This window comes from Lissotriton vulgaris, chromosome 6 (genome assembly GCF_964263255.1).
Source record: "Lissotriton vulgaris chromosome 6, aLisVul1.2, whole genome shotgun sequence".
Taxonomy (NCBI): Eukaryota; Metazoa; Chordata; class Amphibia; order Caudata; family Salamandridae; genus Lissotriton; species Lissotriton vulgaris.
Genome location: NC_141694.1, coordinates 1,478,012,964 through 1,478,039,864, shown reverse-complemented (window position 1 = coordinate 1,478,039,864; position 26,901 = coordinate 1,478,012,964). Strand labels below are relative to the sequence as shown.

The window sequence follows — 26,901 nt, the reverse complement described above, 5'->3', positions numbered from 1 at the left end:
GGGGATGGGAGAGGAAGGTAGCCCTGTACGCGGACGACATTCTCATTTTCACCACAGATCTGCGCTCAGCACTCCCCTCGGTCATCGCACTGGCTCATGACTATGGTGAGCTATCTGGATATCAAATCAATGAATCCAAAACTGAGATGATGCTGCGGAATGAGGCTGAGCCAGTGGCAGGGGCTCAGCGAAGTAATTCTATGCGCTATCTCGGTCTCACCATCGTTAAGGACATAGACAAAATCGCTTCATTGAATTTTGATATTGTGGCGAGAGACTGTAGAAAACTTATGAGGTCTTGGTCTTCACTCCCCCTCTCCATCCTGGGTAGAGCCAACCTTGTAAAGATGTCTATTTTACCCAAAATTTCATTTTTGTTTAATACTCTTCCTTTGCATTTTGAACCCTCTCTCCTAACTAAGTTTCAAGGTCATATTAGTTCCTCTATTTGGAATGATCGCATACCACGGGTAGCATGGAAAAAGATCAGGCGCCGTAGAGAAAAGGGGGGTCTGGCAGCACCTGACATACAACTATACGCTTGGGCGTTCCAATTTTCTCATGCCAGGATGCTGCTTAAGACGCCGACAAACGCAGGAATAGGTAGCATGTTTGCCGCACTACTTAGAGGAGAGGGAGCAGGCCAGCAGGGTTTTTTGCTTAAATTCGGGGATCCTACGTTTTTTAAAAAGATTAAGTTGAAGATTTTGTTGGGATTCACCAAAACATGGGTTAAATTAAGAAGTGCCATAAAGGTGGGGTATTTCGCAGGCAGGTCACCATTGTGGGACTCTCCTGGGTGTCCAGGATGGCTCCTGGATAGTTTGGTAACTCCTTTGAGAGAGGCCGGCCTGGAGGTATGGGGGGATCTGTTTTTAGAGGGCTCTTTGTTACCTTGGGACTACCTATCAGCTAGAGTGGGGTTGGGCCTCTCTAAATTTAAATATCTACAGATGGCAAGCTGGGCCCATACACAGAGTTCTGTTAGGGGTAGATTCCAAATGGGAGGTGATAGTAACATATTGTCACTGATGATGGACAAACCCCCGGTAATTAAGGAAATCTTGTTCTGGTATAATTTGTTACTGGATGAGGTAGACGGGGATTTTATCCTTCCCGAGACATTGTGGAGCTCTTCCTTTATCGGAAAAGATCTCGAGAACATTTGGTATTCTTCCTTTAGGCTTCTGTGGGACACAGTGAAGCTGGCGTGGTTGCGTAGGAACCATCTTTTTACGCTACATAGGGCCTACTACTCTCCACAGCGGCTATCGAAGTCCTTAACTGATTCCACTGTGGCTTGCCCTAAGTGTGGGGTGCTTGCAGCCTCTGACTTACACATGTTCTTTGAATGCCCAGTGCTGTCATCTTACTGGGATTCTATCAGCTCTCTGTTAACAACATCCCTGGGCTTCGAAATCCCAATCGATGCACTGCTTGTAGTCTTTGGAACATCATTGGAAATCTAAGGCCCTATCAAAAAACTCCTCTTCTACTGAATCCTATTGGCCAGGAGAGAAATATGCAGGAAATGGAAGGAACCACTGCCTCCCACTGTGTTAGATTGGCGCATCTCAGTTTTACAAACATCTAAAACTGACCTAGTAAGAGCTGGCAACCCTGACAAACGTGGCTTCTGGCACCTTTTAAACTGGTCTAGGTGATTCTTCTTTAGACTGTGGTTTTTTTTTTTTTCCCCACTGTCCGATGATTAACGCTGCTTGGTCTGCTCTCCCCCATTGATCTATCCAAGGTTGTGGTCCCCCCTATCCTTTATGGGTATTGCATAGCAGCAACATTGCTCCTCTAGGGTTGTCATCTTGCGGCACATTTTTGGGAGTGAATGAACAACGCTGAGTGTCAAAACCATATCAGTCGGGCAACGGCACTACCAGTTTACCTGCGACAGCGAAGTTCATACCCCTCTCCTAGTGCACCTAGGTGATTTACTAAGGGCAAAATGAGGACAAAAAAAAAACATCCTCACTAAATAATAACCCCTGTGGTGTCAAATGATCCTCACTGCTTGCCAATTCCACCAACTATGGACAGTAAACAAAATGATGTTTCTCTTCTCACTCAAATCCAGGTTACCTGACAAGCAAAACGCTCATTGAATGCACTGGCACAATTGTTCAGCATTGATTTGTCCCTCCAACCCATTTAAATATAAGTTAATAGGTTAATAAATTGACATTCAAGTCTGGAGTCACTGATATTCTATTAGATGGAGACAGTCTTGCGTCATGTAGATTTTCCTAGTTGTTATGACGGAAAGTCTTAATTTTATTAAAGACACGGAGCCGAGTATTATGCTTTTCTTATCTTGCATTTATTATACAGCAGCCAAGATAAGTGAAAAAACTACAGTTCCCAGAGGCCCAAGTAAACAAACTGGCCAATGGGAACCAAGAAAAATGAGACCTAATAACCAATCATTAGATAACAGCCTATATAACGTCACATCTGACTGCGGAGCATCCTCTTTTCGCTAACGAGCAGGTCAGATAAAGTCAGAAAACAGTGGAACTATCGCCAAAACAATAGAGAGAGCCAAAGTCCAGGAACAAACTTCTTGAACCAAATCCAACCAGGAGAAACAAACAGCAGGATTCGCCTTAGACGACCCCAAACAGGAAGGAGAGGTGATCCGACGAGGAGAAAACCATATCCGTTGAGGAACAGGACCATCACGAAGATGCAGGCGGCAAAGTCAGATTCGCTGAAGGGAGGGAGAACACAGATTAGTGAAGAGGTGGGATAATACTCGCCTCCATGTCTTTAATAAAATTAAGACTTTCCGTCATAACAACTAGGAAAATCTACATTTTATGGCAAGACCAGAGGCTCCTATTATGCTTGTTTAAAGCATATCAACCACCAAAGTTGAAGTTGAAGTTGAAGTTGGGGGGATTTATAGAGCGCGCATTTACCAAAAAGCTTTCATGGCGCTGAACGGTTCGGCACAGAACAGGCAACAGGTAGACCTCAAATGCTCTGATGAATAACCAGGTCTTCAAGCCTTTGCGGAACTCAGAGTATGATTGAGAAAATCGAAGATTGACAGGGGGGGCATTCCAAAACCTAGGGGCCTAAAAAGAAAAACTCGATTCCCCATGTTTTTTCAGACAAAACGTGGGACAACCAAAAGATTCTTAGAGGAAGACCGTACATTCCTGGAAGGAGTGTAGGTTAAGAGCCTGGATGCCACATATTGGGGAGCCAAGCCCGCCAATAATTAAAAAATGAGACACCCGAGTTTAAATTGGCATCTATGGGCAACCGGCAACCAGTGCAGTTGTCTCAGAAGCGGAAAAGCTTGATGGAATCTGAACCGTCTATAAATCAGCCTAGCAGCCTGATTTTGAATAAGCTGTAGTCGGCGTAATTTGTAAGCAGGGATGCCAATATATAGAGAATTGGCATAGTCAACCCGAGAGATAACAAGGGCAAAAAGAATAGATTTAAGAGCATTGATGGTAAAAAAACGGGAAATCCTCCGGATGGTACGGAGACATAAGAAACAGGAGGAGACACTCTACCGTCAAGGAAAGTTGGTTTGACAGGCAATACTCCCAAAGGCTCTTTGCCAACTCTGCAAGGGGTATGCATTTGGTACCGCCGAGATGGTTGATGTAGCAGACCGCAGAAACATTGTCCATGCGAAGGGGGATAGAACATCGAACTCTGTTCTTTGAAAGGCTTTGGATTGCAAAGGAGCCTGAAAGCATCTCTAAACAATTGATGTGCAATTTCGACTCCTCGCAAGTCCATGTACCGCCAGTCAATATTGGACCACCGCGGGCACCCCAACCCGACTGGCTGGCATCTGATTCTAATACAGATCTGGGGCCGAAGCGAAGATAGTTCGCCCGTTCCACGCATCTAAATGGTCGATCCACCATTGAAGCTCTTCGCATGATTCTTGATCCAAGATGATACGGTCGGCGTAGGCCTAGCCTTGACGCAGATGTCTGATTTTTAGATGTTGAAGGGCCCGATAATGCAGGGGACCCAGAAAGATGGCTTGAATTGACGCAGAGAGGAGACAGACTATTCTTGCTAGCAATCTCAGAGAGATTAGAGAGGTCCGAAGGACGTAAGAAAACTCTGCCTTGATCGTTCAGACATTTGACTGAGGAAGAAGAAGAGAGGCTGTGGCGGAATCTACAAGAAATCCAAAGAACTCAATGCTCTGAGATGGAATAAGCATCGATTTTTTGAGATTCAGGAGGAAACCCAGATCCAAGAGCAGGGACTGAGTAGTGTAAAGCTCGGAAGGAATGTCCTCCAAATAAATGATAAGTCTGATCCTGAGGGATCGCAGAAAAGCCACCACCGGTTTTAAGAGTTTTGTAAAGCGCCAGGGTGCGGAGGAGAGGCCAAAAGGGAGAGAGGTGAAGCGGTAGGTAACACCCAACCACTGGAATTGGAGAAATTTGGAATGAGAAGGATGAATGGGAACAGTGAGGTATGCGTCCTGTAGGTCCAATCGTACCATCCAGTCGTTTGGACAAAGGGTATCCCTTAAATGAAGAATAGTCTCCATCTTGAAGTCGCGATACACCAGGAACTGGTTGAACCATTTCAGATTGATCACTGGACGCAGCTTTTTGTTCTTTTTCTGAACGAGAAAGATGGAACTTAGGAAACCTGTAGGATTGAAAGGAGCGATTTGAATGGCCTGTTTCTGGAGAAGAGTCTGAATCTCCGACGAGATCAGAAGGGCCATTTTGTTAAAAAAAACAGGATAGGGGGGAACATAGTTTGGGAAGGTGGCGAATAGAGCTCTATAAGATAGCCTTGAACGGTATTTAGCACCCAAGGATCTGTGCTGATAGTTTGCCATTTTGGAAGAAACTGTTTTAAACGTCCTCCCACAGGGGGAGGGGAAGAAAGACATGCCTTGTTGGCTGTTATTGTTGTTGCGATAGTTCTTCTGGCCTCGACCTCGGAATCCCCTACCCCGCTGAGGGTAGAATTAAGGCTTGTATTCTTGGGCGGAGTTGTTGAAAAAGAAAAAAAAAACCCGGGCGAAAACACCTTTTTTATGGATTGCTGTACTTTGTCTAAAGACATGAAGGTGGGCAAAAACCTGCTGAGGTCCTTAACCAGAGATTCTCCAAAGAGAAGACCATTAGCTTTAGTGCCTGGATCCTGGGGAGCTAAATTGGCCAGTTTGGGGTCTAACTTGATAAGAAGGCCTTTACGGCGTTCATGCGTGTTGGCGGCATTGGCGTTCCCAAGCAGGCAAAAGGCTCGCTGGACCCACATGGAGACGTCCTCGGCTGACAGTTCATAGCCGTCTAGGCGAGCAGCTTCAGCCATGTCGAAAATGCGCGCCAAAGGACCCACAACATCAAGCAGTTTATCCTGACAGGTGGACCAGGCCTTGTTCACCCCTTTGCGAGGATCTTTACCAAATTTGGAGAAGAAGGTAAGTACGGGTTGATCGATGGAAGAGACCATGGTAACCTTTTCGGGCAAGGACGGCTTGGGGCACTCTGATTTCAACCTCGATCTGACCAAGGCATCCAAAGGTATGTACTCTCCCACATGAGAGGCGGGCAACCATTCAGTTGAATTAGGATGGTGTATTGAGAAAGGGTCAAACATAGGAACCTTTTCAGAGTCAAAAACTGGGTCAAAAGCTAAAGAATCCGACTTGGATTTTTTGTAGGGAGGGGAGTGGGGTCAGAAACATCAAACAGATCAAAAAGGTCATCTGCGTCATTCATGTCGTCATCAGTGTCTAAAATGGTGGAAATAACCAATTTCTTGGGCAACTCTGCATGCTTCACTTTATGTTTACGTTTGCCCTCGGTGCCTAAAATCCCCTCCTTTGCTGGAGGCCTGGGGGGCACTTGGTCCTCAGTCAAGCGCGAGGGAACCTCGCCGGTCAAAAGTGACGCAGTTTTGGAAACATGCATTGAAGCAGAGGAAACCACCTTTCTTTTTCTGCTATCCCACGCATACTGGGCCAGTGCTTTGGACAAGAGACTCAACATGGAATTTTCCATACCCTTAGACATGCGTCTCATAAACACCTCCACTGCAGTCTCCACAGAGGAATTAATAAATCTATTTAAATCATTTTTAAAGGCTTCACCCTCCTCATTGAGCTGTACAGGCTCAGGAGAACTGTCTATTTCCATTGCAATGCAGAGTAAAGGAAAAAAGAGGTAACCAGGGGTTACCATGCAGGCAGGTGGGAGGGATGCGAAGGGAAAAACACTCACAGGGGCGTGACTCAGCCTCCGAGCTCACCGGGGCTCCGTAATGCGGTTGTTAGACAAGGAACAGTAGAGCGGAGGCCAGCGGGGGAAAACTACACTTAAGGACTGAGCAGGAGAGAAAAAACTTTCTACGCTGCACCGGGAGCCGTGTCAGGTGAGCGCGAGCGTTCTAAGACTCAAAGCGGCAAAGTGCGCAACGGCAGAAACTACTGAAGCCGCACCCGCGGGGGGTAGAAAAGGAGTGGAGCGGGACCGCGCTGCAATAGAGAAACGCTGACCAGGAGCCCGAGAGCACTAAGAATAATCAGTAAACAATAGACCAGAAAGCAAAGACATTAGCAACATGCACATTATAAACATAGCGCAATGGGAGCAAAAGATAAGTGACTTATCTGACCGTGAGCAGCAAGAAAAGAGGATGCTCCGCAGTCAGATGTGACGTTATATAGGCTGTTATCTAATGATTGGTTATTAGGTCTCATTTTTCTTGGTTCCCATTGGCCAGTTTGTTTGCCTGGGCCCCTGGGAACTGTAGTTTTTTCACTTGTCTTGGCTGCTGTATAATAAATGCAAGATCAGAAAAGCATAATAGAAACCTCCGGTCTTGCCATAAAATTAGATCATACTTTTACATCTTTCGAACTCCCTCCAAATTCCATTTAACCAGAATATATAGCACAAGGTCCGGGGGAAAGAGTGTAGATTTATTGTTTAAGTAACTTTAAAAAAAAAGTAAATGTAATCTGCCCATATTTTACCCTATCTATAGGCTGCAGATATATATATATATATGTAAGTTATGGTCTTTTATCGATTGTAATTTGCGCCATGAGCGATCGAATTCGATATAAACAATGGTACAATGACTTAAGCACACTTATAGAGCCTTTTAATGTTTAGCAACTATATGTAAACATTTCTCATTATGGTAACAATGTGTTTGTACTATTCCAAGATGGCGCCCATCTTTCCTAAAATATAGGCTTAGGCAATGTGTGAGTCCTATGTCCATTTCCATGCAATTATTTTTGAATTTGGGCGCGCCAATGTGATACAAACACTATATATATGTATTGTGGTCCATACTCCCGTTAACAGGGAGCAAGGGCTCTCTGTCCGAAACGCGTCTGTTCGACTTTTTGCACCCTGCACTTTATGATTAATAAAAGCAACTAATAACGCAAGACTGACTTGGGCGTATCCTTTGTGTCCACGCGCTGGATTCTGCGTTTGGGACTTTTGCGCGGCTACCGGCTGGATTGTGATATTCATCGGGACAAAGTCTGTACCTGAAAGCCTGGACCCCTCCTTTACAAAGTAGGCTGTTTTGAATACGGACTAAGTGGGATTTATTGCTCCGTCGAGCAACGATTACAGCCCCCTACGCAATTTGAGACAACGAGCGAACTACGAGTCACCTGAGAGCAGCTGCCACGGAATCAGTCGGACGGCGATTTCAGACGGCAGCAACGCAAACGGTGAGCTGGGGAATGTCGCTGAATAGCAATTGCCTAGGTTAAGGAGGTGCCCCACAAGTCAGCAGAAAAGGTTTTGATGCTAGATTACTTACTCAAACCTTAACTTGCACAATATCGATAGGAGACACAGTGTGCAGGGTGCAATGTCGGAAGAGCGGGAACGGGAGGAGGCGTTCGATCAGCTGTTTTTGAATCTACCTGAAATAGGACAAAATGGCAATGTGGCTAAAAATAAACCCCAACAAACTGAAAAAATCAATGAAACTAAGAAATTATTAAAAGAATTAGAAAAAAATTCCAGAAGTGAGCTTACCAAGTGGTGGGAGATCCGTTTGTTGGAAAAATATCATGAAGTGGGCAGAGTACCACGTGGACTACGTATTATGTTATTTCCCAGCTTTGAGAATTAAAAGATTGGGCAGAAAGCAACCTGGAGGCATCAATGAGATTACTATGCCTCCTAGTAAAATATGCCAAGATCGACCGAGAAAAAAACTTGCAAGAGATCGTTCGAATAAATGAAGAGCTAACTAAGGAACAGTTTGCCAAGGATAAAGTACTGATTGAGCAAACAAGAAAAGATATCAAAGAACGACTCAGAAAACATGAGGAAACAATAAAGACACGAAAAGTATATAAATTTGCCCTTGATGAACAAGACTATAGACTCGGACAAATCTATACATTTGCTCGCAAGTACGATCATCTAAGAAAACAACGGGGTTCAGGAACGACAAAACAGGCACCAGTACAGCAACAAACACAAATAAGGGAGGCCGATAACAACAAATCAAATGCATCGGGCTCCACGGACAGTCTGGTACCTAGCAGCGTAGATTCTGACGCCGGACCCCCAGGTGCAAAGGAAGGGGATATGGGCCAACTCACATTGGCGGAGGAACTCGAATACATGCGAGTGCAACGCAAAATGACCCTGAGGAATGCAAACGTATCAACAAACAGCGCAGGAACAAAAAGCGCCGAGAGCGCCGCAAATGCGCCAAGAGGAAGGGGGAGACAACAAAAGAAAAAACATTGGCAGAACAAAAATCAGTAAATGAAAAAACGATCATTAATTTGACTGACACTGAATTAAATGAGGCTGAAAAACAATTATTGACTTTGGGACTCTCATACTGTCCGGAGAGCAATTTTACTTATTTCAATACATGAATTGACGTGTTTAAGTTCATTCGAAAGATAAAACTAAAAAAATACTTTGCAATAAAAACCACTTTGGCAACTAAAAAAATAACCCAGGCAAGAGCATCTGCTAGTGGACTGCAAGCCAGAGACACAGTCCTCATGAAAACAATGCACCAACTTAACAGAGATGGGGAGGACTCAATGAACACACAAGATATTGCAATTGAGGAAGGCATCAGTCTCATTGATACAACAGACAGTCCTTTCAAAGCTCCCTCAACGTTTATCCCAAGTATGCCCAAAGACGCTATAGACACCTATGCGGAATTGATTACTGATGGTCTGAAACAACAATCTAATGAAAAAACTGAAAACAAATGATAATATAATCATCAATCAATCCGATAAGGGATGCAATATAGTACTTTGGAGGAAGAAAGCGTATATAGAGTAAGCCCACAAACATCTTGATGATCAATTGTACTATACTTTGACTAACATGAAGAATATCAGAGACATTCAACAATCCTTTTATAATGATCTGAATCGCTGGAAGCGAGAGGGACTATTATCCAGAGATGAATTAAAATTTCTATATAAAGAACATCTGGTGTTACCAAACATCTACTTTATCCCTAAAGTGCACAAGGGAGTAAATCCGGTACCTGGAAGACCCATTGTTTCATCGATAAACAGCTTATTTGAAAATACTTCAAAGTATATTGACTTTCATTTACAGGATTTTGTAACCTCCCTTCCGGCTTATATCAAGGATACTAATGAATTTTTGCATTCCTAAAATCAGTGTAGGTGGTCGGCTGATTACCTACTTATAACCATGGACATAGCCACTTTATACACTAGTATCTCCCATACAGACGGTATAAATGCAATCAAGTTTTACCTGGGTAAAAAACCTATAGAACAGTATAATCATAACAACATGCTTGTTTCTATGATAGACAAATGTTTGAATAATAATGTCTTCTTATTTGAAAACCAGGTCTATAAACAATTGAGGGGAGTGGCCATGGGGGCATGTTTCTCCCCCAGCTACGCGGGGCTCCACGTTGGCTGGTGGGAGGAGCATGTCCTCAGGGTTTCCCACTCCGCATTTTGGTTGAACAATATAGTCAAATACTGGAGATACATGGATGATGTATTCATCATCTGGAAAGGTACTAGTGAATTGGCACATCAATTTGTTCATAACATCAACATTAATAATTTAAACTTGACCTTCACTGCTAACATCAGTGCCAAGGAAGCTAGCTTTTTAGATGTGCAAGTACAGATAATAGACAACATTGTTACAACTAGTCTATTTAGAAAGGACACCGCAGGCAATTCAATATTGCATGCGGATAGTTTTCACCCACAGCACACGATTCGAGCCATTCCTTATGGTGAGTTCCTGAGGATACACAGGGCATGCAGTTCTATTGAACTACGCGATTACCATCAGCTGGAGGCAAAAACTAGATTGTTAGCGAGAGGCTATAATTCCCAATCTTTGGATGTAGCGAGACAAAAAGCCAACAGCCTGAATCGCCTTGAACTGATAGATCCCCTTAGGGTATCCAATACACAAACCAGTGAAGGTCAATCAACCAATACCATCAGACTTATTACTGGATTCAGCCGTCAGGCTAGACAGATTGTTTCCATGGTTAAGTCACAATGGCCGGTTATCCTTACCGACCCCATACTCCGGGACATTCTGCCCAATACACCAACCATCACCTATAGGCGAGCATTTGGAATGCGTAACGAACTGGTTACCAACAGTCCAGAGTTGTCCAAAAGTGAAAACTGGCTATCCCCGCGTAAAGGCTTTTTCCGATGCAGCTCTTGTAGGGCATGCAATTTCGGAATAAATACCAAGTCTTACACAACCCCCTTCAGTACAAAACCGGTCTTTTTGAATGCACATTATACATGTAGAACAGAACTGGCAGTATATGTGCTTACTTGCAGTTGCAACTTGAGATACGTTGGAAGCACAAAATTACCAGTGCACTAACGTATTCTACAACATCTAAGGGCCATTATAAATGCGGACCAAAGCTACCCGGTAGCTAGACATTTCCAGCTATTCCACCAAAAGAACTTGGCACATTTAAAATATTTTGTGATCGATGCTGTAACGACCTCTAAAAAAAAGGTGGAGATTATGAAACCAAATTTAGACAGCTCGAATCACAATATATTGTGCAACTTAATAGCAAGACACCGGGGGGGCTAAACATGGGGGAAGATCTTAGCAATTTTCTTTAGGAACTCTGGATCTTTCTTTGATTGTCTCAGTTTCAGGAATTTTCTAACTTCCACAGATATAGTTTTCTCAGGAGGTGGATTTACCTAAAAATATTCACATCTTTTTGATGATAATAACATATTGCCACATGTACCATAAGTCCTATTGACAGTAGATTTTTTATACTTCCTCTTTCTATTATTTTTTTCACGTATTCGATTTAATATCACAGGGTTTAATTAAATCCAACAAATGAATTCTTGGATAAATTACCCTATGTAATATTTTCAAATATTTTTCAGTTGTCACGTTTTCCTCTCCACACATTATTATTATTATTATTTTTGGTTCTAGCAGACCAAATAGTGACCACATCCATAAAGAGATACACTTTACTTAGCTCGTGCTGCAACTAGATAAAAGAATTTGATACCATCTATGTCACCTTTAATGTAATATATCCCAAGGGAGATTATGTTTCAAATGACGACAAATCATTTCAGCAGATATACGGATCATAATATGCTGTTAATATCAAAAGGCACATGGGGACGTTGCGTATTTGCACAATATGATACAAAAGCACTTTTGCACTTTGCACTTTAACATGCAGAATGTTTGCACATAAAGATGTTTACATATCGCACTATGCACTTTATTATTAAATCATGTCTCCTATAAATTGGATCCTAATCAATTAATGAATGTTGAAATACGATTTAACACAATGTAATGTTTTGGGTTGAATTATGTTTGTCATATATATTTCCCTTGGGCTGCGCTGCAGTACACATCATATGGGTGACTAGTCTTTTAATTATGAAACACATTTTTGTGAAGTACTAATTATACATGTATTTGTACAGTTATGGCATTTTATCGATTGTAATTTGCGCCATGAGCGATCGAATTCGATATAAACAATGGTACAATGACATAAGCACACTTATAGAGCCTTTTAATGTTTAGCAACTATATGTAAACATTTCTCATTATGGTAACAATGTGTTTGTACTATTCCAAGATGGCGCCCATCTTTCCTAAAATATAGGCTTAGGCAATGTGTGAGTCCTATGTCCATTTCCATGCAATTATTTTTGAATTTGGGCGCGCCAATGTGATACAAACACTATATATATGTATTGTGGTCCATACTCCTGTTAACAGTGAGCAAGGACGCTCTGTCTATAACGCGTCTGTTCGACTTTTTGCACCCTGCACTTTATGATTAATAAAAGCATCTAATAACGCAAGACTGACTTGGGCGTATCCTTTGTGTCCACGCGCTGGATTCTGCGTTTGGGACTGTTGCGCGGCTACCGGCTGGATTGTGATAAATATATATATATATATATATATATATAATGACGAAATAAAAATGGCCACATAGCATCTCTGCTGTTTCGCTCATCATTATGCAAGCCAGTGAACAAGAGCCAACTGGGCTCGAAACGCGTATGGCAGTGTGCAGATGAAATGGATGTGGGAACGCTGTGATGACATTGCTGGGGGCCGTGTGCTGTTTCCCTTCTACGTGTGACAACTCCCCCTGGGCAAACCTGTTTTCTTTCAAATATAGCGGCTGGTCCGGCCGCAGGAGGAGTCCCGCCGCATACCATGCGGATCCAGTGCTTGTTATTACGGGCGCTTTCTGGAGTGGAGGGGGCCTGACCCCTGGATGGATATTGGTGTCAACACGGCGAAACCATGTGCTATTTCGAGGAACTTTCCCACTTGGGCTGATTTTAAAGTGGACAGCAGCATTTAATTCCAGGTTTTGTATTAGAGTCCAGTTATCAAGCGGACTACATCAACCAGCATGCTATGGGTTACGCCCAAATGGGCGGTAACAATGACGAAATAAAAATGGCCACATAGCATCTCTGCTGTTTCGCTCATCATTATGCAAGCCAGTGAACAAGAGCCAACTGGGCTCGAAACGCGTATGGCAGTGTGCAGATGAAATGGATGTGGGAACGCTGTGATGACATTGCTGGGGGTCGTGTGCTGTTTCCCTTCTACGTGTGACAACTCCCCCTGGGCAAACCTGTTTTCTTTCATATATATATATATATATATATATATAACTACGAACAGGGTTGCTATGCTTTTGACTATTGATGAGGATCACATGGAAGAGAACAGTCCCAACCCTAGAAACCAGGCCAATGTTTTTTTGGCATCTTAGTCTTTTAAATAGGTCTGAAGTGCAGATGAACGAAGCATTAGGGGCAGGCAACCCTATGCATCTAGCTAAGGTTTCTATCACTGACCACCAGAACACGGTTATGGATGGGCAGTTCCAGAACATATTTTATGTATCTGTGCCGGGGAGGAGACGCACAACAGGGTAAAACATTATTGGCCCCAGGGAAGATTTTGCCTAGCTTGGCTGGAGTGAAATATGATCAGTGTAAAACAAAAAAATTACATTTAACACTTCGGAAAACATGTTTTAGGTGTTCCAATGGCGTGCCCCGCTACTTATTGTGGCGTGCTGCGCTAATTTCGGCTTCCTCCCATATTTCACACAAGTTATGTAGTGACCTGAGTGCATGGGTTTAAAGGGCTTTGTACAGTCGATTGACATGTTTTCGAAGCAAAGTCGTTTATAATGTGCGCACTTCTAGGGCCATGCTTCTTAACTAGGGTTATATATTCAATAATGTTCTGAAGGGAAGGAAGTGAGAAAATTCTTAATTTTAAACATTTCATAACATTTGTACATAAACATCAGGTTATTTGTTTTTAAGTTTTCTATAAAGACCCCCTCTTGTGGGACTCCAGTTGTGAACCCCGGGTGCTTAGGATACAGCCACTCATTTTGAAAATAGATGTGGGTTTGCGCCATGTCTCGGTGGTGAAAAGTTTATCTCAGCTGTATTGTGTGACAGTGTTAGCTATATGTTCAATGTGCGGCTGACTGCACACTGTGTATTTATACCCTTGCGGTTTATGCTACCAATTCAACTCTAACCCATATTTTTTAAGCGCCTATTTATGCCACTATGCAATGTCTGCACATTTCGGGGCACAGTGAATCTATTGCGCGGTTCCGGTTAACACTTTGGTGTAATGCATGGCAAAGTAGTTCACAATGCAACCGCGGCCAATGCTTGCTGAAAATCCAATTGCATTTGTGAAAATTCACACACATTCAACATAACTTACCTATTATTACGAGGACCGGAGATTGACCGTACTGAAGTGTGTATTTACTATTCTAACTCCATGCACGTTTTGATAGTAGGGTAGGTTATAAAGCGTCTCAAAAAAAGGAGAGCGGCCCCACTACTCCAAGAAACAGGGTTCCTTATACAACAATGTATCAACAATAAGAGAGTTCTTGGAGGAATTAACAATCAAACAAGTCACACTGCGCGGTCATCACAACCCAATACATCTCACTATCAGTCTTAAAAGGACCCAAGAGGCACTTGTACAAGATCTGTTTTAATTAAACATATGATAAGACCAATTAAACAACAGTAAAAATCATCTAAATCCATATATTTAATATAAACACATTTCACGAATATTGTCAAAATCTTATATAAAGAGAGACTGATAGTGAGAAGTATTGGGTTGTGATGACAGTGTAGTGTGACTTGTTTGATTGTTCATTCCTCCAAGAAATCTCTTCTTGTTGATGCATAGGTCATAAAGTGGAGTGAGGCAAATATAACTGCGCTTTTAGTTTTTTGATACACTCGCTCGAAAGTACCAAAACACACTACGGGGTCCAGTCCTCCTAAAGATAGTGTTTGTCTGGTTCCGACAAGGTTAACCCACACTATGAGGACTGGGCTTGGACAGACAGACAGACAGACAGACAGACAGACAGACAGACAGACAGACATTCTCCCCATCAGTCAAAGTTTTTCAACTGTGTTCCCCTCCATAATGAGGGCAGAGGAAAGGAGCTGCTGCACAAAGCCAGAGAAAGGAGGGCCATCAAGAGATGCACGAAGAGGAGAGAAAAAGACAATCAGCGAGACAAAGATAAGAGGAGAAAAGAGAAAGACGGACAACCAGAAGAATAGAGATGGAAAGTTAGGGTGAGAGGCTTTATTCCACGAGCATTACAACAACAGGGACAACCTGGCAATATTAAAAGGTGTTTCCGAAGACGAGGCGGATGAGAGCTGACGTGTGAGCACAGGGCTCAGCGCCACCACCGTTGTTTATCCTGATTAAGGGGCACAAAGCGAACCCCCCAATTCTCAGAGGTGAAAGGGGAATGCGCCTAGATAACTCGGCGACCCAGAGGGGGACTGCGGCATCGGCGGATTAGGGCAAACTGCCACCTGGAAGGGAGGCGAGTCGCGATCACAAGATGGCGGCATAGCAGCTCCTTGATTCTGTCGGAAGCAGTGAAGGCTGGGACTGAGGAGATTGACCGGGACAGCCAGCGAGGGCAGCTTTCACGCCGGAGGCCCGATGTGGGCACAGCGGCGTGAAGTGGAAGGCTTTTGCAGATTAGGTGCCCGATGCCCAGCGGAGCCGGCCGGCTGCAGAGACACAAGATGGCGGTGTGTGCAGCCTGGCGGGGAACAGAAGTAGCGGCGACCCAGAGCGGAGAGTGGCCCTGGAGGCGCTGCATTGCCGCTAAGTGACCGAGGTGTTTGGCGGAGTCAGCGACAAGGCATTGTGCCTTGGTGCGGCACTACACGGAGCGGAGACTGTGGGGAGCGGGGTCCCCCCTGCCTTTTGTACGCAAGCGGAATGGGCAGCCTGCTGGTGCTGTGGCGGTGCAGGTGGAGGTGCCCGCTGGTGGCGGGACCGCAGACCATGGGCAGCTGTGATTGTGTAGGCCACCTGGAGGAACTGCAACGACCCAGGAAGGGATGCGGAGCAGGATCACTGTGCCTGCCTGAGCCTCGCATCGGGACTCGCCGCGGGCGGGTCAGCTGGAGCTTGGAGAATCTGCATACTGTGTACTAGTGCAGCTCCAAGGCTCTTGGACGCATAAGTGGATGACATGGCGGCGATTGCTGGGGGACAGCGGGGCTAGGTGAGATTTGGAGCCATAGAGCTACATGGGCAGGGAAGTGCAGCAGAAGGCAGCAGCTGCAAGGAGCTGGAGTGGTGAGGCGACCCAGAAGGGAAGCAGCACTAGGAACCCCCGCACCATGCTGAGAAAGAGGAAATAGGCAGTGCGCCTGCTCTTGACCGGCCCTGGAGGGCACAGCATCTCAATTAATGAGCACTGGTGCTGGAGAGCGGTTGGGCACACACGCAGGGTAACTCCCCTCTCTTGAAGATCCAGAAGTCGGCAGCCTTGGGTATAGTTAACTGCGGAGGCTCTTTACCGACCCTGGAGGGCACGGCATCTTAGTGACTGGGCAATAGTGCTGGAGAGCGGTTGGGCATATACAGATGATGACTCCCTCCCTCTTGAAATCGTCGGGATCGGCGTACTTGAATATTGTAGCTAACCGGGCAACTAATCTGAGGCAATAGGAGGGGCTTGGCACGGCGGGGAGAGTTTGAGGAGAGGATACAAAGACAACTGGGAAGGTTGGCAAGTGTCCTAGACAGGAAGCAGCCAAGGCGCCATTACTTTGAAGTGGAGGAGCTGGCGGCCGAAGCGGAGGGACTACTCATGCAGCAGACGCTGCTGGGAGACCGCGCTGCGCACTGAGCAGTGGTGAGCACTGGGGTGGTGGAATGAACTAGGCTGACAAGAGGGTCGCCGCGGTTGTTTGTGAATGGCCAGGAGCGGGCCCTGATGCTCGCATAGAGACCCCTTCATATCCACCCAGAACTCAATCCACCGGCAGGGGGTGTGACTGTATAGAGGCAAGACCGGACCGGGCCCAGAAGACATCCCTGACGGGTCCTATTGGAGAGTGGTCCTGCTGGGGAGCCAAGAACGCAAAGTGGAACAGCCTGACTGGGCTTGGTGGATTGCCCCGACGGGGCGGGAAGTCTGAAAGAGGACGGCGAACGGCGGAATAGGGACTGGCCACTGCCTGGGTAACGTACGCACAGTAAGCAGCGGTGGAGAGGCGGTGCACCATAGTGACAGCTCGACGGCCTATAGATCCCAAAGTCCTAAGGGGACATGGGGAAGCCAAGGGGAAAACAGGTGGGAGCACCGCCGGAGCAGGAAGACGATACGACAGCCACACATGCATGAGAGGGATCGCAACAACGTCCAGAGGGGATGCTCCAGCAGCAAGTCGATCAAATACTACAAGCCATTGCAGACACTAGGGAAGCCTTGCAAAAGGACATCGGTCATGTGACGAAAGGGCTGGGATTGCTTCGAGTGGACCACGTCAATTTGGCAGACAGGGTGAAGCCGACGGAAGTAACCATAGAGGTGCTGGAACTGGCTCAGAAGACGATGGCAGTGCAGATGGCCGATTTTCAACATAGGCTGCGGACCCTGGAGAGGCGTACGGAGGATGCAGAAGGGAGGAATCAAAGAAACAACATCCGAGTGGTGGGGCTACTAGAAGGGGTGGAAGGACCCGACATGGTGGAATAGCTGGAAAACTGGCTGAAGGTAACCGTCGCACCGGCAGGACTGACATCCTTTTTCACCCTAGAGAGAGCCCATAGGGTGCCCCTGGGAGGCCACCGAGGCCAGTGGTGGCCAGGCTACTACACTACAAGGACAGGGATCTTCTGTTGAACCATGCCATGAGGGCGGGCCCATATACAGTGGACAACAACAAGGTCACATTGTTTCCGGATTACACACTTGAGGTCCAATGCTGCAGGGTATCATTTGTGGCAGTTAAGAGGGCACTGCGGGACGAGGGCATTCAATACTCTCTGATGTTTCCAGCACGACTAAAAATAACAAAGGATGACAAGTCAACATTAATTGAAAGCCTGGAGGAGGCATGGCACTGGTTGGAGATGAATAAACCATGAATCGGGGAAGCGGGGAGTGGTGCAACTATGGATGGGATGAGACCACAACCACGAAGGCTGAGGCGTAACCGGCGTCGCCAACCAGCGGCCCAGAAACCGCCGACGACGCAAATAGAGAAGGGGTACAAAAGGGGGTGGTGATGGACGGAGCATCTGAATCAATCAAACACTCACACCCAGTCAAAAGATCTGGGTTTAATCCATCACCGTTCTTTAGCCCACTCTACCACCCCAGTTCAGATATGGCTATATGCAAATCAGTCTCACCCTGTGCCTCATGGGAACAGTCCAGCCCGAACTGCCAAGCCATGTCTTCCCTGGACCGGAAACAAGCTTCCGAGGAGCGGTTTCTGGCATTCCAGCCGTCTTCAGCCCGGCTTGCTTGAATCCAGTGGCAAAGTGAGCAAGGGACTCACGTCTGAGCATACCCTGCCACACTTATAGCGGCCAAAAGCGGTACAAAAGGGGATGGCGATGGATGGCGCATCTGAATCAATCAAACGCTCACACCCAGTCAAAAGATCTGGGTTTAATCCATCACCGTTCTTTAGCCCACTCTGCCACCCCAGTTCAGACATGGCTATATGCAAATCAGTCTGACCCTGTGCCTCATGGGAACAGTCCAGCCCGAACTGCCAAGCCATGTCTTCCCTGGACCGGAAACAAGCTTCCGAGGACCGGTTTCTGGCATTCCAGCCGTCTTCAGCCAGGCTTGCTTGAATCCAGTGGCAAAGTGAGCAAGGGACTCACGTCTGAGCATACCCTGCCACACTTATGGCGGCCAAAAGCGGTACAAAAGGGGGTGATGATGGACGGAGCATCTGAATCAATCAAACACTCACACCCAGTCAAAAGATCTGGGTTTAATCCATCACCGTTCTTTAGCCCACTCTGCCACCCCAGTTCTTGGTAGTTCGGGCTGGACTGTTCCCAATTTTCACCCCGAGTGGGCTGAGTATGCTCAGACGTGAGTCCCAGGCTCTCCACATCACTGGAGTCAAGCTATCCAGGCTGAAGAAGGCTGATAGCCAGAAACCGGTCCTTGGATGCTTGATTCTGGTCTAGGAAAGACATGGCTTGGTAGTTCGGGCTGGACTGTTCCCATGAGGCACATGGTCAAGGCTGATCTGCATATAGCCATTGTCTGATCTAGGGTGGTGTGGAGTGCAAAAAAACGATGGGTTTAGGCCCAGATCTTTGTACTGGGGTGAATGTAAGACATTGTTCTGCATTCTGTCCATCAACTGTGTTTTTTGCAAATAGAGAAGGAGCGCACGGCCGCTTTGCAGGCTGTCACGTCTATCTTGCACGAAGGGACAAGGCTTCGCCCAGAGGGGTCGGACGCAGAAGGAGGGTCCCTGAAATAGGAAGATGAACAATCGGATGTTGGAAGCCAGAAGTTACCCCATGTGACAGTTGGGGCCGCGGACGAGATCATTGATGGGTGATGTAGACATTGGCTGATCCTGAATAGAGTACTGGGCGGGGGGCAGGGAGGGGGGGCTCTCTGCGGAACTAGTTGGATGGTAACTGACTATTCAGAGATAAGGAGTAGGGGGGGCTGTGGAACATGTGTAGAAGGGCCCTTGTAAATACACGGCCCCTGAAGGGGCGGGTTCAGTGATAAGAGGGTTAAGCGTAGGACAATGGACGACTAGGTGTCTGATTCTCTGAAGCCTATGTCTTACCTTCCATAAGTTTGTGTGGGTTGGCTCCTTAGGAGCTTAGTGGGTGTGTTTGAGTAATAGTTTGGATGGGTCCTAATGTTGTAGCGCCTGTTCTGGGGGAGGGAGTAGGGGAGGCGGGTTTGGGAAGTTGATGACACCGGTGTGCTCTTAGACGTGAGGTAGGTGCGATGGGTACGTTACATCATTTGAAATGTATTACCTGGAATGTGCGGGGGCTCCATACGATGCAGAGGCGGCACAAGGTGCATGCTTACCTGGTACGGCGGGGGGTGCATATAGCTTTCCTTCTGGAAACGCATCTTATCCTAACTGAGGGGGCAGCTCTAAAAAAGAGCTGGAGGGGCAATTATTCTACAAGACTTATTCTGCGTTTGCCAGGGGTACATTGGTGTGGGTTAGAGTGGGGGTCCCTTTTCAGCCACTGCATCACTTGGTTGACCCTGAGGGGAGATTTGTGGCGGTAATGGGACAGCTTGATTGAGTGGATTGTGCTTTATGTAGTGTTTATGCCCCCAATGTCGACCAACCCTCCTTTTTTGAGAAATTGTCAGGGAGCCTAGCGCCATATCTAACTTCTGCGGTAATATTGGGGGGGAGACTTTAATTCAATAACAGATGTGGAGCGAGGTAGATCTCACCCCCCGCTATCTGGAGCCTCGGTGCATAGGATCTCCAAGGCTAGAGGCACCTGGAAAACCAACTGGGGGCTTATTGACACGTGGCGTGCCCAACATTTAGAAGAGAGGGATTACTCATATTACTCCGGCCTTCACGACTTGCATGTGCGGCTAGATGCAATATTATGCGCCCCTGCTGTTCACTCCAAGGTGACCGGTAGTGAGTACCTGGCGTGAACGCTGTCAGACCATAACCCGTTGCTAGTACGCATAAGGTGGAGTCAGGAGAGGGCGTTCATACTGACCTGACAGCTCAGACCGGAAGCATTGGAAGATCCGGTCTTTGGGGAGGAGCTGAAGACGGGTACTGAACAATACTTCGGGGAGAACGAGGGGACTGCGACGTCACTGGCAATTGAGTGGGATGCGTTTAAGGTTGTAACCAGGAGGATCTATATTAGTAAGGTGGCGGGAGTACGGAAAACGATTTTGACTGACTTAGAGCAGGCGGAAGGCCTGTTTCGGTATGCGGAGAAGGCCCGACCTGGGAATCCAGGGGCGCAAGCTGAGATCTGGGAAGCTAGAGATGCAGTAGCGGTTCATGGGGAGAGACTGCGCTCCTTTGATTATAAAAATTATAGAGCAAGGATGCATGCTGACGGGCACAAATCGAGTGCACTGCTGGCGTGGTTGGCCAATCCGACCCCCGGGGAATGCCGATATTGGGTCTGGTAGCCCCATCAGGGGAGGTGGTGCACAAGCATTCGGGATAAACGGCTTGTTCCTGGAGTATTATTACGCTGGGCTTTACAGTAGCCAGCTGACTCAGGGCCCAGATGCTATAAGAGAATATTTGGAGGAGGTGGCTCTACCGAGCTTGAACAAGGAGCAGGGGGATCTGCTGGGCAGTGAGATTATGATAGGAGAGATTAGGAGTGCGATTAAACATATGGCTCGTAACAAAACTCCTGGGGTGGACAGCCTCCCCATAGAGTTTTACTCTAAATATGCAGATTGCTTGGCTCTGCGGTTGCAATTGATTTATCTGGAGGCATACGAGGCAGGGAGGTTACCTAAGACCACCAGGGAGGCTATTATTATCCCTCTCCTGAAACCTGAAAGAGAAGCTACAGATATGAAGGCATATCGCTTGCTGTCAATGTTGACAACTGACTACAAAATCTTAAGCAGGATATTAGGGTCGCGCCTACTCGCATATATGTCGCAACTGATACACCAAGATCAATCCGGATTTATTCCTAAGCGTAATACGGCAATTAATGTGAGAAGGCTACTGCGAATTCTAGAGAACTGCCGAGACCTGTTACCGTCTACTTTGATTCTATCGGTGGACATAGAGAGGGCATTCGATAGCCTGGAATGGCCATTTCTCTTTCAGGTTATGCGCAAGATGGGGTTGGGGGAGGAATTTGTGAGATGGACCCAAATACTGCATACATCAGCGACGGCTCGGTGGCGGACGGGGGGGGGGCGGTATCAGCTTCCTGCACAGTAGGACGAGGAACGCTGCAGGGTTGCCCGCAATCTCCACTGTTGTTTGCTGTGGCGATTGAGCCCCTGGCAGTGCTAGCTAGATCAGGGAAGCATTATACTGGGCTGGAGATGCGTGGAGATATACATTATATATCGCTCTACGCGGACGACCTGCTGATCTTTCTAGCGGGCCCTGGCAGGGACATAACGGGAGCAACAGCGCTGCTGCGGGCGTTTGGTGCAGCGTTGGGGCTGTGCGTGAACTGGAAGAAGACTAGCCTATTCCTGGTGCGTTGGGCAATGGGAATCCCCAAGAGATTGCATGGAATAAGATGGGAGCCCTGCCGTATCTGTGAACTAACATTTATCATGAGCAAGCAGATCTTCTGGAGGGCAATGTGAACAGAGCAGTGCGGGGAGTCAGGGGAAGCATGACGGTCTGGAGTACTCTGCCGCTCTCAATGGCAGGAAGAGTAGCGCTTCTGAAATAGTGGCGCTCCCTAGGCTACTATATTATTTCAGGACGCTGCCGATCTGGATTACGGGCCTGGTATTTAGGACGCACAGAACTATGGTAGGAGGATTTTTATGGGGGAGCGGCAAGAGGCGAGTGGCCCTAGCCATGATGATGAGACCTAGAGCGGAGGGGGGATGGGCGGTCCCAGACTTCGAACTGTATTATTTGGCGCCCCAACTACAGTGGCTAACGTAGGTGGTTGCTCAAGAGTTCAGGGGACCGGATGGTCAAGAGGATCGCTGGATCGCTGGGTTCCACGGCATGTGGTTTTGGGCCAGCGGTTGCGGGTTGACTCGTTGACTTATGAAGAGAAAGCGCTAAGGGCAAGCTGGAATAGAAGTAGACGTAGGGTAGGCGAGACTCACCCGTACGCACCGGAGATACCTCTTGGAATGTGTACGGCCCTTTGGCATGGAGGGGACTGGTAGGCATTAGTAGAGTGGGAAGAACTGGGGTTGCAGATAATTGGGGACCTGTACGAGGAGGGAGCTCTCTTGCCTTATCAGACACAGCAGGACAGATACGGATTGCCCAGGGGCGATTTCTTTGCTGCATGTCGCTTTGGTGGCAGCAATTCATCAACATTGGGGGGAAGGGCTGCTAGAACCGCAGACATCCCTGACGTGCCAATATATAGTAATGGCTGCAGGGACGATCAAGGCAGTAACATGCCTCTATCGGTGAATGGTGGGGGAGGGGCTTCAGCAACTAACTCGGCTGCGAGAAAAATGGGAGGAGGATCTGGGCAAAGGTATACCTGACTAACTTTGTATAAATTGGTGGAGAGGGCGTGGAAGGGAACGCGGAATGCTAGATGCCAACTTATCCATTTCTACATCATACATCAGGCGTACCTAAGTCCAGGACAGATAAATAAATATTTTATTGTGGAGTCCTCATGTTGCCCTAGGTGTCGTTTGAATGCTGCAGACTCCCTGCACAGGATGTGGAGTATCACAGATGCGTGAAAGAGGAGAATATCCAGCAAGAGCTGGTATATTACATAAAAGAACCACATTTTAATAATAGCTCAAAATACATACATATAGGTAAAGAAAAAAAATAGTACTCAAAAAATTAAAATCAACAAATCGAAACCATCAAAATAACACAATGATATGATATTGTCAGCCCCTCTGGACCTCGCTTGATCTTTTTCTCTAGTACGTTGACCCCCCCCCCCCTTCCCCCCCAATAAATAAAAACATCTCGTACACCAATGCTGTGCCGGGCAGACCTACTTCTTCTGTACCACACACAGTGGTAAGGACAGCTCAAGGGATGCCTGCTGCCTTCCCCCCACACTCTACCCCTCTCTCATATTTCTTCTTTTCACACTCTTGCACACCTAACCATCTCTCTTTACAATTACAACTACTTTACGAGTTATAATTTACAATCTACTTTACAATTACTACTTCAATAACATGCTTGCAAGTACAAAAGCCTCAACGTAGTACAATGCTGACTTGTCATTAGGCCTGTTTCAACTTGATTCAAACTCTACGAATGTATGCATACTCTCCAGATCATCAGGCCTCTATGGCAGGGCTACTTTGTCCAAATAACTTATGCAATGGTTTTTTTAATTGTTTGATCAGCAATCTTCCCAACTGACCCAAAATGTAGGTACTTACTTTTTCGCTATGTTTTCGCTTATCTTGTAGTGTGCAGCGCCTTGCACCCTTATTCTGTATCCTTTTGACTTATTCCTTGACTGCAAAACAAAAAAAGTTTGAATAAAAAAAAAAATACTCTATGATAGGGCCTTTTAATTTACACACAGTTTATACTGTTTGAGATCAATAACTGACCACAAATGCTGCGCTGTTCACAGAACAGAGAGGATTGGAATCCTCTCACCAGAACACTGCAAATTGTCTAAATACTGTTTGCAGTTGCAAAAACCCAAATAATAAAATGTGCAGCCTGCTCTGAGGTGATAAAGAGATCCTGGAATCAACAGTCTGAAGAGGTCACAGTCAAGAGTTAAGGGTTCTAGAAAGTATAATTATCTCCTGGAATAGAACCCCTAGAAAAAAGCTACTAAGTGTCACTGTACAATCAAGTGGGGCAGATTAAGACACAGAAGGGAGCAGACCACAGTCTGTCCCACAGGGGTTAAGGAGCGTGTGAGCTCACACGGACACACACTCACACCATACAGGCCACTTTCATGCCATCTAGACCCAGCCAGCACCACGCTATCCAAACGCTGGATCTCTGCACTACAATGAAGTTTCAGGGTACGCACAAGTCTAGTTTAGTGATTCTTCTTTCAGCACCCAGGCCACTCGGGTAGGTGAACGGCCTGTGCTCATACTTCTGTGGGTCGAGTAAGTGAGGGTAAATGATGTAAATTTGTCACCCCGAGTGGGACGGGTATGCTTAGACGTGAGTCCAGTGCTCTCCATGCCACTGAAATCAAGCTATCCTGGCTGAAAGCCTGACACCGGTCCTAGGATGCTTGATTCTGGTCCAGGGAAGACATGGCTTGGCAGTTCGGGCTGGACTGTTCCCACGAGGCACAGGGTCAAGACTGATTTGCATATGGCCATGTCTGAACTGGGGTTGCGTGGTGAGCAAAAAAACGATGGATTTAGGCCCAGATTTCTGTACTGGGGTGAATGTATGACATTGTTCTGCATTGTGTTCATCAACTGTTGTTTTTGCATTTGTCACCCAGAGTGGGGCGGGTATGCTCAGACGTGAGTCTCCATTCCACTGGAATTAAGCTATACTGGCTGAAGAGGGCTGAAAGCCCGAAATCGGTCCTAGGATGCTTGATTCCGGTCCAGGGAAGACATGGCTTGGTAGTTCGGGCTGGACTGTTCCCATGAAGCACAGGGTCAAGACTGATTTGCATATGGCCATGTCTGAACTGGGGTGACGTGGTGAGCAAAAAAACAATGGATTTAGGCCCAAATCTCTGCACTGGGGTGAATATATGACATTGTTCTGCATTCTGTTCATCAGCTGTTTTTGTAAATTGATTCTTGGGCAGCCCTACTCTGGTGTGGCGTTGAGTGGAATTCTAGGGTCTTCGTTTTTGCTTCTCTGGACTCCATGAAGTGTCTAGATGCTTCTATGTATTCGGGATAAGCAGTAGGTAGGACAACAGGACTTCAGTAGGCCTTCAGGATTAGTTTTGGCCTGGAGGAAACAGCAGCACCCAGCTGTATTTTCAGAAATGATTGTAACAGAGACCACAAAAGTCTGCGATGTTGGGATATTTCCCCAAGCTGGAGTGACGTTCCAGTTTCCCATTGCTTGGAAGTGTGACTACAGCCCATTTCCAACCAGTTTGAGGTTTATCACTGCTCCACAGATAGCTGCTGGGAAGGGCAGGTGTTGCCCTCCATCCAGAATGCATTATGGAGGATGGTGCAAATGTGATACTAGGGAGAAACAAACTGCATGGGCCTGCTCTAACAGTATAACATATGTATTCCCTTCAGACAGGACCTAGAGAAAAATAAGGTGGGCGAAATGCAAGAGAACTATAAGGACAAAGGAAAGTGACAGAGGTGGAACAGCTGCTCATATTTCTTACAGATATACAGAGTAACAAGCAGAAAGAGAAACAAATAATATGATGGAATAAGCAAGAAAGAAAGAAAGAGAGGAACACAGAGTAAGTAACTTGAATGAATGCATAAAGGACAAGTGTGACAGAGACAGATCGGAACAGATAAAAATGTAGAGAGACAAGCAGAGAGAGGCAGACCTATGGGAGAAAGTGAGGGAAGATAGAAAGATATAGGTGGGTTGAGGGGGGGGGGGGCGGGATAGAAACATAGGAGAAGCAATTCCAAGGTGATAAGACAGAGGAAGACTGACAGAAAAAAGAAGATACAGAGATAAACAATGAAAAAGGGAAATGCAAAATGATAGCCAAAAACTGATGGAGAGTGAGTGTGAGAAGAGGAGAAGGAGGAAAAAGAGAAGAAAGAAGTGGAGTTAGGAGAGAAAGAGGAAGAAGAAGTCCGGACCATAGCTTTATTATTTATGTTTAGCCAAGCATGTTTCTTCACTGTATATGCTGAGGTGGGTGTTGCAACTGGACGAAGCTGGTTTTGCATCTATTGGCATCTGCGTTCATATGGTGTTCCAATAGAATAAAAGGATCAGCAGGATTCGTTTTTAGGTCTTGTCTAGCGACGCAGCGCATGCGCTGCTCGCCTTCGCGAGACCTATAGTAGTCGGTTTGATGGCTGAAGGGGGACAGGGATGTGCACGCTCACGGCGCCCGGGCAGCCCATGTGCACGCTCACGGCGTCTCTTTCAGATAGCCGATGTGCACGCTCATGGCACCTCTTCCAGCTAGCGCCCGGACAGCCGATGTGCACGGGCACCGCACTGCACGGCGTCTCTTTTGCTTGTGGGCTTGTTCTGTACAGTAAGAACTGCTAAAGGGACAAAGCGACCTTTGTACTGTCTGACAAACACCCAGTGTAGAGGTTGCACAAAATAAATGCTGTAGTAGTAAGCCAGGAAACAATCCGTAAAAGAAAACATCCTCACAAGACACCCGGGAATTTTCACTTCACATATCTAGAATTATTAACACTGCGCAGTTC

General features: G+C 46.5%; 1 protein-coding gene across 2 annotated transcripts in view; it reads right to left on the bottom strand.

Moving 5' to 3' along the window:
* The window catches only part of WDPCP (WD repeat containing planar cell polarity effector), a 2,342,145-nt gene that overhangs the window by 2,171,039 nt on the left and 144,205 nt on the right, over positions 1-26,901 (bottom strand). For both annotated transcript variants that reach the window (XM_086927625.1, XM_086927624.1), the window contains exon 2: positions 23,959-24,038. The gene's annotated coding sequence lies outside the window, so the exon portion shown is untranslated. The remainder of the gene's footprint in view (positions 1-23,958; positions 24,039-26,901) is intronic.